Source organism: Dendrobates tinctorius, unplaced genomic scaffold, assembly GCF_039654945.1.
Source record: "Dendrobates tinctorius isolate UK_male_01 unplaced genomic scaffold, ASM3965494v1 ptg000254l, whole genome shotgun sequence".
Lineage (NCBI taxonomy): Eukaryota > Metazoa > Chordata > Amphibia > Anura > Dendrobatidae > Dendrobates > Dendrobates tinctorius.
The window spans coordinates 2,209,723-2,223,695 of NW_027361921.1; the positions used below are offsets into that span (position 1 = coordinate 2,209,723).

Sequence of the window (13,973 nt, forward strand, 5' to 3'; positions counted from 1 at the left end):
CCTCTTTTTCGGCTAACAGCCCCAAACTGACATGAAGAAAGGAAAGCACTGCTGACATTCGAAATCAAGATTTTCTGTTTACTAAACAGGCTCTTTGACCAACTTGTCTACATCACAAAAAGATGTGATATATTGGAAAGACTGCTTAGAGAGTCAGGTGCGGAAAGTGGAGGCATTTCAAAATAAAATCCATTGGTTAAGTTGTCAAGCTTGAAGCAATCTTACTTCCTTTTCAGCATTTAGATGAGATTCTTAATCTCACAATTGCACTATCAGTAGGGCTGGAACAATGGCAAATTTGAGTTTGCACACAGGTAAAACACACCTGCTTTAAGATAGGAAGCTTATTCTTGAGAAGATGAAAACAAGGTACTGCTGAGAGTTGAACTCAGGATCTCCTGTTTACAAGACAGGCGCTTTAACCAACTAAGCCACAGCACCACATGTTCCATAGATGAATATTTATTATTCTGCTTTTTCCGAAAACTGCTATGAAAATTTGTAGCATCTAATGTGTAATTCCACTGGTTTTAATTTGTAATGCTTGAGCCCATCCTATATTCTCTAAAGAAAGTTATTTCATCTGATTCCTTTTAGAGCATTTCAAAAGCAAAATTTTTTTTTTTACTCAAATTCCACTGGTTTTAATTTGTAATGCTTGAAGCCATCCTATATTCTCTAAAGAAACTTATTTCATCTAATTCCTTTTAGAGCATTTCAAAAGCAGAAAGTTTTTTTCTCTCAATTACACTTTATTAGTGCTTTGGGAAAGACATGTTTGATGTCAAACAAAAGTGAAAGTCCTCTTTTTCGGCTAACAGCCCCAAACTGACATGAAGAAAGGAAAGCACTGCTGACATTCGAAATCAAGATTTTCTGTTTACTAAACAGGCTCTTTGACCAACTTGTCTACATCACAAAAAGATGTGATATATTGGAAAGACTGCTTAGAGAGTCAGGTGCGGAAAGTGGAGGCATTTCAAAATAAAATCCATTGGTTAAGTTGTCAAGCTTGAAGCAATCTTACTTCCTTTTCAGCATTTAGATGAGATTCTTAATCTCATAATTGCACTATCAGTAGGGCTGGAACAATGGCAAATTTGAGTTTGCACACAGGTAAAACACGTGCTTTAAGATAGGAAGCTTATTCTTGAGAAGATGAAAACAAGGTACTGCTGAGAGTTGAACTCAGGATCTCCTGTTTACAAGACAGGCGCTTTAACCAACTAAGCCACAGCACCACATGTTCCGTAGGTGAATATTTATTATTCTGCTTTTTCCGAAAACTGCTATGAAAATTTGTAGCATCTAATGTGTAATTCCACTGGTTTTAATTTGTAATGCTTGAGCCCATCCTATATTCTCTAAAGAAAGTTATTTCATCTGATTCCTTTTAGAGCATTTCAAAAGCAAAATTTTTTTTTTTACTCAAATTCCACTGGTTTTAATTTGTAATGCTTGAAGCCATCCTATATTCTCTAAAGAAACTTATTTCATCTAATTCCTTTTAGAGCATTTCAAAAGCAGAAAGTTTTTTTCTCTCAATTACACTTTATTAGTGCTTTGGGAAAGACATGTTTGATGTCAAACAAAAGTGAAAGTCCTCTTTTTCGGCTAACAGCCCCAAACTGACATGAAGAAAGGAAAGCACTGCTGACATTCGAAATCAAGATTTTCTGTTTACTAAACAGGCTCTTTGACCAAGTTGTCTACATCACAAAAAGATGTGATATATTGGAAAGACTGCTTAGAGAGTCAGGTGCGGAAAGTGGAGGCATTTCAAAATAAAATCCATTGGTTAAGTTGTCAAGCTTGAAGCAATGTTACTTCCTTTTCAGCATTTAGATGAGATTCTTAATCTCACAATTGCACTATCAGTAGGGCTGGAACAATGGCAAACTTGAGTTTGCACACAGGTAAAACACACCTGCTTTAAGATAGGAATCTTATTCTTGAGAAGATGAAAACAAGGCACTGCTGAGAGTTGAACTCAGGATCTCCTGTTTACAAGACAGGCTCTTTAACCAACTAAGCCAAAGCACCACATGTTCCGTAGGTGAATATTTATTATTCTGCTTTTTCCGAAAACTGCTATGAAAATTTGTAGCATCTAATGTGTAATTCCACTGGTTTTAATTTGTAATGCTTGAGCCCATCCTATATTCTCTAAAGAAAGTTATTTCATCTGATTCCTTTTAGAGCATTTCAAAAGCAAAATTTTTTTTTTTACTCAAATTCCACTGGTTTTAATTTGTAATGCTTGAAGCCATCCTATATTCTCTAAAGAAACTTATTTCATCTAATTCCTTTTAGAGCATTTCAAAAGGAGAAAGTTTTTTCTCTCAATTACACTTTATTAGTGCTTTGGGAAAGACATGTTTGATGTCAAACAAAAGTGAAAGTCCTCTTTTTCGGCTAACAGCCCCAAACTGATATGAAGAAAGGAAAGCACTGCTGACATTCGAAATCAAGATATTCTGTTTACTAAACAGGCTCTTTGACCAACTTGTCTACATCACAAAAAGATGTGATATATTGGAAAGACTGCTTAGAGAGTCAGGTGCGGAAAGTGGAGGCATTTCAAAATAAAATCCATTGGTTAAGTTGTCAAGCTTGAAGCAATCTTACTTCCTTTTCAGCATTTAGATGAGATTCTTAATCTCACAATTGCACTATCAGTAGGGCTGGAACAATGGCAAATTTGAGTTTGCACACAGGTAAAACACCTGCTTTAAGATAGGAAGCTTATTCTTGAGAAGATGAAAACAAGGTACTGCTGAGAGTTGAACTCAGGATCTCCTGTTTACAAGACAGGCGCTTTAACCAACTAAGCCACAGCACCACATGTGCCGTAGGTGAATATTTATTATTCTGCTTTTTCCGAAAACTGCTATGAAAATTTGTAGCATCTAATGTGTAATTCCACTGGTTTTAATTTGTAATGCTTGAGCCCATCCTATATTCTATAAAGAAAGTTATTTCATCTGATTCCTTTTAGAGCATTTCAAAAGCAAAAAATTTTTTTTTACTCAAATTCCACTGGTTTTAATTTGTAATGCTTGAAGCCATCCTATATTCTCTAAAGAAACTTATTTCATCTAATTCCTTTTAGAGCATTTCAAAAGCAGAAAGTTTTTTTCTCTCAATTACACTTTATTAGTGCTTTGGGAAAGACATGTTTGATGTCAAACAAAAGTGAAAGTCCTCTTTTTCGGCTAACAGCCCCAAACTGACATGAAGAAAGGAAAGCACTGCTGACATTCGAAATCAAGATTTTCTGTTTACTAAACAGGCTCTTTGACCAACTTGTCTACATCACAAAAAGATGTGATATATTGAAAGACTGCTTAGAGAGTCAGGTGCGGAAAGTGGAGGCATTTCAAAATAAAATCCATTGGTTAAGTTGTCAAGCTTGAAGCAATCTTACTTCCTTTTCAGCATTTAGATGAGATTCTTAATCTCACAATTGCACTATCAGTAGGGCTGGAACAATGGCAAATTTGAGTTTGCACACAGGTAAAACACACCTGCTTTAAGATAGGAAGCTTATTCTTGAGAAGATGAAAACAAGGTACTGCTGAGAGTTGAACTCAGGATCTCCTGTTTACAAGACAGGCGCTTTAACCAACTAAGCCACAGCACCACATGTTCCATAGGTGAATATTTATTATTCTGCTTTTTCCGAAAACTGCTATGAAAATTTGTAGCATCTAATGTGTAATTCCACTGGTTTTAATTTGTAATGCTTGAGCCCATCCTATATTCTCTAAAGAAAGTTATTTCATCTGATTCCTGTTAGAGCATTTCAAAAGCAAAAATTTTTTTTTTACTCAAATTCCACTGGTTTTAATTTGTAATGCTTGAAGCCATCCTATATTCTCTAAAGAAACTTATTTCATCTAATTCCTTTTAGAGCATTTCAAAAGCAGAAAGTTTTTTTCTCTCAATTACACTTTATTAGTGCTTTGGGAAAGACATGTTTGATGTCAAACAAAAGTGAAAGTCCTCTTTTTCGGCTAACAGCCCCAAACTGACATGAAGAAAGGAAAGCACTGCTGACATTCGAAATCAAGATTTTCTGTTTACTAAACAGGCTCTTTGACCAACTTGTCTACATCACAAAAAGATGTGATATATTGGAAAGACTGCTTAGAGAGTCAGGTGCGGAAAGTGGAGGCATTTCAAAATAAAATCCATTGGTCAAGTTGTCAAGCTTGAAGCAATCTTACTTCCTTTTCAGCATTTAGATGAGATTCTTAATCTCACAATTGCACTATCAGTAGGGCTGGAACAATGGCAAATTTGAGTTTGCACACAGGTAAAACACACCTGCTTTAAGATAGGAAGCTTATTCTTGAGAAGATGAAAACAAGGTACTGCTGAGAGTTGAACTCAGGATCTCCTGTTTACAAGACAGGCGCTTTAACCAACTAAGCCACAGCACCACATGTTCCATAGATGAATATTTATTATTCTGCTTTTTCCGAAAACTGCTATGAAAATTTGTAGCATCTAATGTGTAATTCCACTGGTTTTAATTTGTAATGCTTGAGCCCATCCTATATTCTCTAAAGAAAGTTATTTCATCTGATTCCTTTTAGAGCATTTCAAAAGCAAAATTTTTTTTTTTACTCAAATTCCACTGGTTTTAATTTGTAATGCTTGAAGCCATCCTATATTCTCTAAAGAAACTTATTTCATCTAATTCCTTTTAGAGCATTTCAAAAGCAGAAAGTTTTTTTCTCTCAATTACACTTTATTAGTGCTTTGGGAAAGACATGTTTGATGTCAAACAAAAGTGAAAGTCCTCTTTTTCGGCTAACAGCCCCAAACTGACATGAAGAAAGGAAAGCACTGCTGACATTCGAAATCAAGATTTTCTGTTTACTAAACAGGCTCTTTGACCAACTTGTCTACATCACAAAAAGATGTGATATATTGGAAAGACTGCTTAGAGAGTCAGGTGCGGAAAGTGGAGGCATTTCAAAATAAAATCCATTGGTTAAGTTGTCAAGCTTGAAGAAATCTTACTTCCTTTTCAGCATTTAGATGAGATTCTTAATCTCACAATTGCACTTTCAGTAGGGCTGGAACAATGGCAAATTTGAGTTTGCACACAGGTAAAACACACCTGCTTTAAGATAGGAAGCTTATTCTTGAGAAGATGAAAACAAGGTACTGCTGAGAGTTGAACTCAGGATCTCCTGTTTACAAGACAGGCGCTTTAACCAACTAAGCCACAGCACCACATGTTCCATAGATGAATATTTATTATTCTGCTTTTTCCGAAAACTGCTATGAAAATTTGTAGCATCTAATGTGTAATTCCACTGGTTTTAATTTGTAATGCTTGAGCCCATCCTATATTCTCTAAAGAAAGTTATTTCATCTGATTCCTTTTAGAGCATTTCAAAAGCAAAATTTTTTTTTTTACTCAAATTCCACTGGTTTTAATTTGTAATGCTTGAAGCCATCCTATATTCTCTAAAGAAACTTATTTCATCTAATTCCTTTTAGAGCATTTCAAAAGCAGAAAGTTTTTTTCTCTCAATTACACTTTATTAGTGCTTTGGGAAAGACATGTTTGATGTCAAACAAAAGTGAAAGTCCTCTTTTTCGGCTAACAGCCCCAAACTGACATGAAGAAAGGAAAGCACTGCTGACATTCGAAATCAAGATTTTCTGTTTACTAAACAGGCTCTTTGACCAACTTGTCTACATCACAAAAAGATGTGATATATTGGAAAGACTGCTTAGAGAGTCAGGTGCGGAAAGTGGAGGCATTTCAAAATAAAATCCATTGGTTAAGTTGTCAAGCTTGAAGAAATCTTACTTCCTTTTCAGCATTTAGATGAGATTCTTAATCTCACAATTGCACTATCAGTAGGGCTGGAACAATGGCAAATTTGAGTTTGCACACAGGTAAAACACACCTGCTTTAAGATAGGAAGCTTATTCTTGAGAAGATGAAAACAAGGTACTGCTGAGAGTTGAACTCAGGATCTCCTGTTTACAAGACAGGCGCTTTAACCAACTAAGCCACAGCACCACATGTTCCATAGATGAATATTTATTATTCTGCTTTTTCCGAAAACTGCTATGAAAATTTGTAGCATCTAATGTGTAATTCCACTGGTTTTAATTTGTAATGCTTGAGCCCATCCTATATTCTCTAAAGAAAGTTATTTCATCTGATTCCTTTTAGAGCATTTCAAAAGCAAAATTTTTTTTTTTACTCAAATTCCACTGGTTTTAATTTGTAATGCTTGAAGCCATCCTATATTCTCTAAAGAAACTTATTTCATCTAATTCCTTTTAGAGCATTTCAAAAGCAGAAAGTTTTTTTCTCTCAATTACACTTTATTAGTGCTTTGGGAAAGACATGTTTGATGTCAAACAAAAGTGAAAGTCCTCTTTTTCGGCTAACAGCCCCAAACTGACATGAAGAAAGGAAAGCACTGCTGACATTCGAAATCAAGATTTTCTGTTTACTAAACAGGCTCTTTGACCAAGTTGTCTACATCACAAAAAGATGTGATATATTGGAAAGACTGCTTAGAGAGTCAGGTGCGGAAAGTGGAGGCATTTCAAAATAAAATCCATTGGTTAAGTTGTCAAGCTTGAAGCAATGTTACTTCCTTTTCAGCATTTAGATGAGATTCTTAATCTCACAATTGCACTATCAGTAGGGCTGGAACAATGGCAAATTTGAGTTTGCACACAGGTAAAACACACCTGCTTTAAGATAGGAATCTTATTCTTGAGAAGATGAAAACAAGGCACTGCTGAGAGTTGAACTCAGGATCTCCTGTTTACAAGACAGGCTCTTTAACCAACTAAGCCACAGCACCACATGTTCCGTAGGTGAATATTTATTATTCTGCTTTTTCCGAAAACTGCTATGAAAATTTGTAGCATCTAATGTGTAATTCCACTGGTTTTAATTTGTAATGCTTGAGCCCATCCTATATTCTCTAAAGAAAGTTATTTCATCTGATTCCTTTTAGAGCATTTCAAAAGCAAAATTTTTTTTTTTACTCAAATTCCACTGGTTTTAATTTGTAATGCTTGAAGCCATCCTATATTCTCTAAAGAAACTTATTTCATCTAATTCCTTTTAGAGCATTTCAAAAGGAGAAAGTTTTTCCTCTCAATTACACTTTTTTAGTGCTTTGGGAAAGACATGTTTGATGTCAAACAAAAGTGAAAGTCCTCTTTTTCGGCTAACAGCCCCAAACTGATATGAAGAAAGGAAAGCACTGCTGACATTCGAAATCAAGATATTCTGTTTACTAAACAGGCTCTTTGACCAACTTGTCTACATCACAAAAAGATGTGATATATTGGAAAGACTGCTTAGAGAGTCAGGTGCGGAAAGTGGAGGCATTTCAAAATAAAATCCATTGGTTAAGTTGTCAAGCTTGAAGCAATCTTCCTTTTCAGCATGTAGATGAGATTCTTAATCTCACAATTGCACTATCAGTAGGGCTGGAACAATGGCAAATTTGAGTTTGCACACAGGTAAAACACACCTGCTTTAAGATAGGAAGCTTATTCTTGAGAAGATGAAAACAAGGTACTGCTGAGAGTTGAACTCAGGATCTCCTGTTTACAAGACAGGCGCTTTAACCAACTAAGCCACAGCACCACATGTTCCATAGATGAATATTTATTATTCTGCTTTTTCCGAAAACTGCTATGAAAATTTGTAGCATCTAATGTGTAATTCCACTGGTTTTAATTTGTAATGCTTGAGCCCATCCTATATTCTCTAAAGAAAGTTATTTCATCTGATTCCTTTTAGAGCATTTCAAAAGCAAAATTTTTTTTTTTACTCAAATTCCACTGGTTTTAATTTGTAATGCTTGAAGCCATCCTATATTCTCTAAAGAAACTTATTTCATCTAATTCCTTTTAGAGCATTTCAAAAGCAGAAAGTTTTTTTCTCTCAATTACACTTTATTAGTGCTTTGGGAAAGACATGTTTGATGTCAAACAAAAGTGAAAGTCCTCTTTTTCGGCTAACAGCCCCAAACTGACATGAAGAAAGGAAAGCACTGCTGACATTCGAAATCAAGATTTTCTGTTTACTAAACAGGCTCTTTGACCAACTTGTCTACATCACAAAAAGATGTGATATATTGGAAAGACTGCTTAGAGAGTCAGGTGCGGAAAGTGGAGGCATTTCAAAATAAAATCCATTGGTTAAGTTGTCAAGCTTGAAGAAATCTTACTTCCTTTTCAGCATTTAGATGAGATTCTTAATCTCACAATTGCACTATCAGTAGGGCTGGAACAATGGCAAATTTGAGTTTGCACACAGGTAAAACACACCTGCTTTAAGATAGGAAGCTTATTCTTGAGAAGATGAAAACAAGGTACTGCTGAGAGTTGAACTCAGGATCTCCTGTTTACAAGACAGGCGCTTTAACCAACTAAGCCACAGCACCACATGTTCCATAGATGAATATTTATTATTCTGCTTTTTCCGAAAACTGCTATGAAAATTTGTAGCATCTAATGTGTAATTCCACTGGTTTTAATTTGTAATGCTTGAGCCCATCCTATATTCTCTAAAGAAAGTTATTTCATCTGATTCCTTTTAGAGCATTTCAAAAGCAAAATTTTTTTTTTTACTCAAATTCCACTGGTTTTAATTTGTAATGCTTGAAGCCATCCTATATTCTCTAAAGAAACTTATTTCATCTAATTCCTTTTAGAGCATTTCAAAAGCAGAAAGTTTTTTTCTCTCAATTACACTTTATTAGTGCTTTGGGAAAGACATGTTTGATGTCAAACAAAAGTGAAAGTCCTCTTTTTCGGCTAACAGCCCCAAACTGACATGAAGAAAGGAAAGCACTGCTGACATTCGAAATCAAGATTTTCTGTTTACTAAACAGGCTCTTTGACCAAGTTGTCTACATCACAAAAAGATGTGATATATTGGAAAGACTGCTTAGAGAGTCAGGTGCGGAAAGTGGAGGCATTTCAAAATAAAATCCATTGGTTAAGTTGTCAAGCTTGAAGCAATGTTACTTCCTTTTCAGCATTTAGATGAGATTCTTAATCTCACAATTGCACTATCAGTAGGGCTGGAACAATGGCAAATTTGAGTTTGCACACAGGTAAAACACACCTGCTTTAAGATAGGAATCTTATTCTTGAGAAGATGAAAACAAGGCACTGCTGAGAGTTGAACTCAGGATCTCCTGTTTACAAGACAGGCTCTTTAACCAACTAAGCCACAGCACCACATGTTCCGTAGGTGAATATTTATTATTCTGCTTTTTCCGAAAACTGCTATGAAAATTTGTAGCATCTAATGTGTAATTCCACTGGTTTTAATTTGTAATGCTTGAGCCCATCCTATATTCTCTAAAGAAAGTTATTTCATCTGATTCCTTTTAGAGCATTTCAAAAGCAAAATTTTTTTTTTTACTCAAATTCCACTGGTTTTAATTTGTAATGCTTGAAGCCATCCTATATTCTCTAAAGAAACTTATTTCATCTAATTCCTTTTAGAGCATTTCAAAAGGAGAAAGTTTTTCCTCTCAATTACACTTTTTTAGTGCTTTGGGAAAGACATGTTTGATGTCAAACAAAAGTGAAAGTCCTCTTTTTCGGTTAACAGCCCCAAACTGATATGAAGAAAGGAAAGCACTGCTGACATTCGAAATCAAGATATTCTGTTTACTAAACAGGCTCTTTGACCAACTTGTCTACATCACAAAAAGATGTGATATATTGGAAAGACTGCTTAGAGAGTCAGGTGCGGAAAGTGGAGGCATTTCAAAATAAAATCCATTGGTTAAGTTGTCAAGCTTGAAGCAATCTTACTTCCTTTTCAGCATTTAGATGAGATTCTTAATCTCACAATTGCACTATCAGTAGGGCTGGAACAATGGCAAATTTGAGTTTGCACACAGGTAAAACACACCTGCTTTAAGATAGGAAGCTTATTCTTGAGAAGATGTAGCATCTTGGTTAAGTTGGTTAAGTTGTCAAGCTTGAAGCAATCTTACTTCCTTTTCAGCATTTAGATGAGATTCTTAATCTCACAATTGCACTATCAGTAGGGCTGGAACAATGGCAAATTTGAGTTTGCACACAGGTAAAACACACCTGCTTTAAGATAGGAAGCTTATTCTTGAGAAGATGAAAACAAGGTACTGCTGAGAGTTGAACTCAGGATCTCCTGTTTACAAGACAGGCGCTTTAACCAACTAAGCCACAGCACCACATGTTCCGTAGGTGAATATTTATTATTCTGCTTTTTCCGAAAACTGCTATGAAAATTTGTAGCATCTAATGTGTAATTCCACTGGTTTTAATTTGTAATGCTTGAGCCCATCCTATATTCTCTAAAGAAAGTTATTTCATCTGATTCCTTTTAGAGCATTTCAAAAGCAAAATTTTTTTTTTTACTCAAATTCCACTGGTTTTAATTTGTAATGCTTGAAGCCATCCTATATTCTCTAAAGAAACTTATTTCATCTAATTCCTTTTAGAGCATTTCAAAAGCAGAAAGTTTTTTTCTCTCAATTACACTTTATTAGTGCTTTGGGAAAGACATGTTTGATGTCAAACAAAAGTGAAAGTCCTCTTTTTCGGCTAACAGCCCCAAACTGACATGAAGAAAGGAAAGCACTGCTGACATTCGAAATCAAGATTTTCTGTTTACTAAACAGGCTCTTTGACCAAGTTGTCTACATCACAAAAAGATGTGATATATTGGAAAGACTGCTTAGAGAGTCAGGTGCGGAAAGTGGAGGCATTTCAAAATAAAATCCATTGGTTAAGTTGTCAAGCTTGAAGCAATCTTACTTCCTTTTCAGCATTTAGATGAGATTCTTAATCTCACAATTGCACTATCAGTAGGGCTGGAACAATGGCAAACTTGAGTTTGCACACAGGTAAAACACACCTGCTTTAAGATAGGAATCTTATTCTTGAGAAGATGAAAACAAGGCACTGCTGAGAGTTGAACTCAGGATCTCCTGTTTACAAGACAGGCTCTTTAACCAACTAAGCCAAAGCACCACATGTTCCGTAGGTGAATATTTATTATTCTGCTTTTTCCGAAAACTGCTATGAAAATTTGTAGCATCTAATGTGTAATTCCACTGGTTTTAATTTGTAATGCTTGAGCCCATCCTATATTCTCTAAAGAAAGTTATTTCATCTGATTCCTTTTAGAGCATTTCAAAAGCAAAATTTTTTTTTTTACTCAAATTCCACTGGTTTTAATTTGTAATGCTTGAAGCCATCCTATATTCTCTAAAGAAACTTATTTCATCTAATTCCTTTTAGAGCATTTCAAAAGGAGAAAGTTTTTTCTCTCAATTACACTTTATTAGTGCTTTGGGAAAGACATGTTTGATGTCAAACAAAAGTGAAAGTCCTCTTTTTCGGCTAACAGCCCCAAACTGATATGAAGAAAGGAAAGCACTGCTGACATTCGAAATCAAGATATTCTGTTTACTAAACAGGCTCTTTGACCAACTTGTCTACATCACAAAAAGATGTGATATATTGGAAAGACTGCTTAGAGAGTCAGGTGCGGAAAGTGGAGGCATTTCAAAATAAAATCCATTGGTTAAGTTGTCAAGCTTGAAGCAATCTTACTTCCTTTTCAGCATTTAGATGAGATTCTTAATCTCACAATTGCACTATCAGTAGGGCTGGAACAATGGCAAATTTGAGTTTGCACACAGGTAAAACACCTGCTTTAAGATAGGAAGCTTATTCTTGAGAAGATGAAAACAAGGTACTGCTGAGAGTTGAACTCAGGATCTCCTGTTTACAAGACAGGCGCTTTAACCAACTAAGCCACAGCACCACATGTGCCGTAGGTGAATATTTATTATTCTGCTTTTTCCGAAAACTGCTATGAAAATTTGTAGCATCTAATGTGTAATTCCACTGGTTTTAATTTGTAATGCTTGAGCCCATCCTATATTCTATAAAGAAAGTTATTTCATCTGATTCCTTTTAGAGCATTTCAAAAGCAAAAAATTTTTTTTTACTCAAATTCCACTGGTTTTAATTTGTAATGCTTGAAGCCATCCTATATTCTCTAAAGAAACTTATTTCATCTAATTCCTTTTAGAGCATTTCAAAAGCAGAAAGTTTTTTTCTCTCAATTACACTTTATTAGTGCTTTGGGAAAGACATGTTTGATGTCAAACAAAAGTGAAAGTCCTCTTTTTCGGCTAACAGCCCCAAACTGACATGAAGAAAGGAAAGCACTGCTGACATTCGAAATCAAGATTTTCTGTTTACTAAACAGGCTCTTTGACCAACTTGTCTACATCACAAAAAGATGTGATATATTGAAAGACTGCTTAGAGAGTCAGGTGCGGAAAGTGGAGGCATTTCAAAATAAAATCCATTGGTTAAGTTGTCAAGCTTGAAGCAATCTTACTTCCTTTTCAGCATTTAGATGAGATTCTTAATCTCACAATTGCACTATCAGTAGGGCTGGAACAATGGCAAATTTGAGTTTGCACACAGGTAAAACACACCTGCTTTAAGATAGGAAGCTTATTCTTGAGAAGATGAAAACAAGGTACTGCTGAGAGTTGAACTCAGGATCTCCTGTTTACAAGACAGGCGCTTTAACCAACTAAGCCACAGCACCACATGTTCCATAGGTGAATATTTATTATTCTGCTTTTTCCGAAAACTGCTATGAAAATTTGTAGCATCTAATGTGTAATTCCACTGGTTTTAATTTGTAATGCTTGAGCCCATCCTATATTCTCTAAAGAAAGTTATTTCATCTGATTCCTTTTAGAGCATTTCAAAAGCAAAATTTTTTTTTTTACTCAAATTCCACTGGTTTTAATTTGTAATGCTTGAAGCCATCCTATATTCTCTAAAGAAACTTATTTCATCTAATTCCTTTTAGAGCATTTCAAAAGCAGAAAGTTTTTTTCTCTCAATTACACTTTATTAGTGCTTTGGGAAAGACATGTTTGATGTCAAACAAAAGTGAAAGTCCTCTTTTTCGGCTAACAGCCCCAAACTGACATGAAGAAAGGAAAGCACTGCTGACATTCGAAATCAAGATTTTCTGTTTACTAAACAGGCTCTTTGACCAACTTGTCTACATCACAAAAAGATGTGATATATTGGAAAGACTGCTTAGAGAGTCAGGTGCGGAAAGTGGAGGCATTTCAAAATAAAATCCATTGGTTAAGTTGTCAAGCTTGAAGCAATCTTACTTCCTTTTCAGCATTTAGATGAGATTCTTAATCTCACAATTGCACTATCAGTAGGGCTGGAACAATGGCAAATTTGAGTTTGCACACAGGTAAAACACGTGCTTTAAGATAGGAAGCTTATTCTTGAGAAGATGAAAACAAGGTACTGCTGAGAGTTGAACTCAGGATCTCCTGTTTACAAGACAGGCGCTTTAACCAACTAAGCCACAGCACCACATGTTCCATAGGTGAATATTTATTATTCTGCTTTTTCCGAAAACTGCTATGAAAATTTGTAGCATCTAATGTGTAATTCCACTGGTTTTAATTTGTAATGCTTGAGCCCATCCTATATTCTCTAAAGAAAGTTATTTCATCTGATTCCTGTTAGAGCATTTCAAAAGCAAAAATTTTTTTTTTACTCAAATTCCACTGGTTTTAATTTGTAATGCTTGAAGCCATCCTATATTCTCTAAAGAAACTTATTTCATCTAATTCCTTTTAGAGCATTTCAAAAGCAGAAAGTTTTTTTCTCTCAATTACACTTTATTAGTGCTTTGGGAAAGACATGTTTGATGTCAAACAAAAGTGAAAGTCCTCTTTTTCGGCTAACAGCCCCAAACTGACATGAAGAAAGGAAAGCACTGCTGACATTCGAAATCAAGATTTTCTGTTTACTAAACAGGCTCTTTGACCAACTTGTCTACATCACAAAAAGATGTGATATATTGGAAAGACTGCTTAGAGAGTCAGGTGCGGAAAGTGGAG

The 13,973-nt window shown here is 35.2% G+C and overlaps 13 non-coding genes across 13 annotated transcripts; all 13 read right to left on the bottom strand.

The window, feature by feature from the left end:
- Window positions 1-367: 367 nt before the first annotated feature.
- Window positions 368-441, bottom strand: TRNAT-UGU (transfer RNA threonine (anticodon UGU)). Its single transcript has one exon. It is a non-coding gene; the product is annotated as a tRNA-Thr (tRNA).
- A 726-nt stretch (window positions 442-1,167) lies between these two features.
- On the bottom strand, window positions 1,168-1,241 carry TRNAT-UGU (transfer RNA threonine (anticodon UGU)). The gene has a single exon. It is a non-coding gene; the product is annotated as a tRNA-Thr (tRNA).
- Window positions 1,242-2,768: 1,527 nt separating this feature from the next.
- On the bottom strand, window positions 2,769-2,842 carry TRNAT-UGU (transfer RNA threonine (anticodon UGU)). The gene has a single exon. It is a non-coding gene; the product is annotated as a tRNA-Thr (tRNA).
- Window positions 2,843-3,569: 727 nt separating this feature from the next.
- Window positions 3,570-3,643, bottom strand: TRNAT-UGU (transfer RNA threonine (anticodon UGU)). Its single transcript has one exon. It is a non-coding gene; the product is annotated as a tRNA-Thr (tRNA).
- A 728-nt stretch (window positions 3,644-4,371) lies between these two features.
- TRNAT-UGU (transfer RNA threonine (anticodon UGU)) lies at window positions 4,372-4,445 on the bottom strand. Its single transcript has one exon. It is a non-coding gene; the product is annotated as a tRNA-Thr (tRNA).
- Window positions 4,446-5,173: 728 nt separating this feature from the next.
- TRNAT-UGU (transfer RNA threonine (anticodon UGU)) lies at window positions 5,174-5,247 on the bottom strand. Its single transcript has one exon. It is a non-coding gene; the product is annotated as a tRNA-Thr (tRNA).
- A 728-nt stretch (window positions 5,248-5,975) lies between these two features.
- On the bottom strand, window positions 5,976-6,049 carry TRNAT-UGU (transfer RNA threonine (anticodon UGU)). The gene has a single exon. It is a non-coding gene; the product is annotated as a tRNA-Thr (tRNA).
- A 1,525-nt stretch (window positions 6,050-7,574) lies between these two features.
- On the bottom strand, window positions 7,575-7,648 carry TRNAT-UGU (transfer RNA threonine (anticodon UGU)). The gene has a single exon. It is a non-coding gene; the product is annotated as a tRNA-Thr (tRNA).
- A 728-nt stretch (window positions 7,649-8,376) lies between these two features.
- Window positions 8,377-8,450, bottom strand: TRNAT-UGU (transfer RNA threonine (anticodon UGU)). Its single transcript has one exon. It is a non-coding gene; the product is annotated as a tRNA-Thr (tRNA).
- A 1,714-nt stretch (window positions 8,451-10,164) lies between these two features.
- Window positions 10,165-10,238, bottom strand: TRNAT-UGU (transfer RNA threonine (anticodon UGU)). Its single transcript has one exon. It is a non-coding gene; the product is annotated as a tRNA-Thr (tRNA).
- Window positions 10,239-11,765: 1,527 nt separating this feature from the next.
- TRNAT-UGU (transfer RNA threonine (anticodon UGU)) lies at window positions 11,766-11,839 on the bottom strand. The gene has a single exon. It is a non-coding gene; the product is annotated as a tRNA-Thr (tRNA).
- A 727-nt stretch (window positions 11,840-12,566) lies between these two features.
- On the bottom strand, window positions 12,567-12,640 carry TRNAT-UGU (transfer RNA threonine (anticodon UGU)). Its single transcript has one exon. It is a non-coding gene; the product is annotated as a tRNA-Thr (tRNA).
- A 726-nt stretch (window positions 12,641-13,366) lies between these two features.
- TRNAT-UGU (transfer RNA threonine (anticodon UGU)) lies at window positions 13,367-13,440 on the bottom strand. Its single transcript has one exon. It is a non-coding gene; the product is annotated as a tRNA-Thr (tRNA).
- Between the last annotated feature and the right edge of the window lie 533 nt (window positions 13,441-13,973).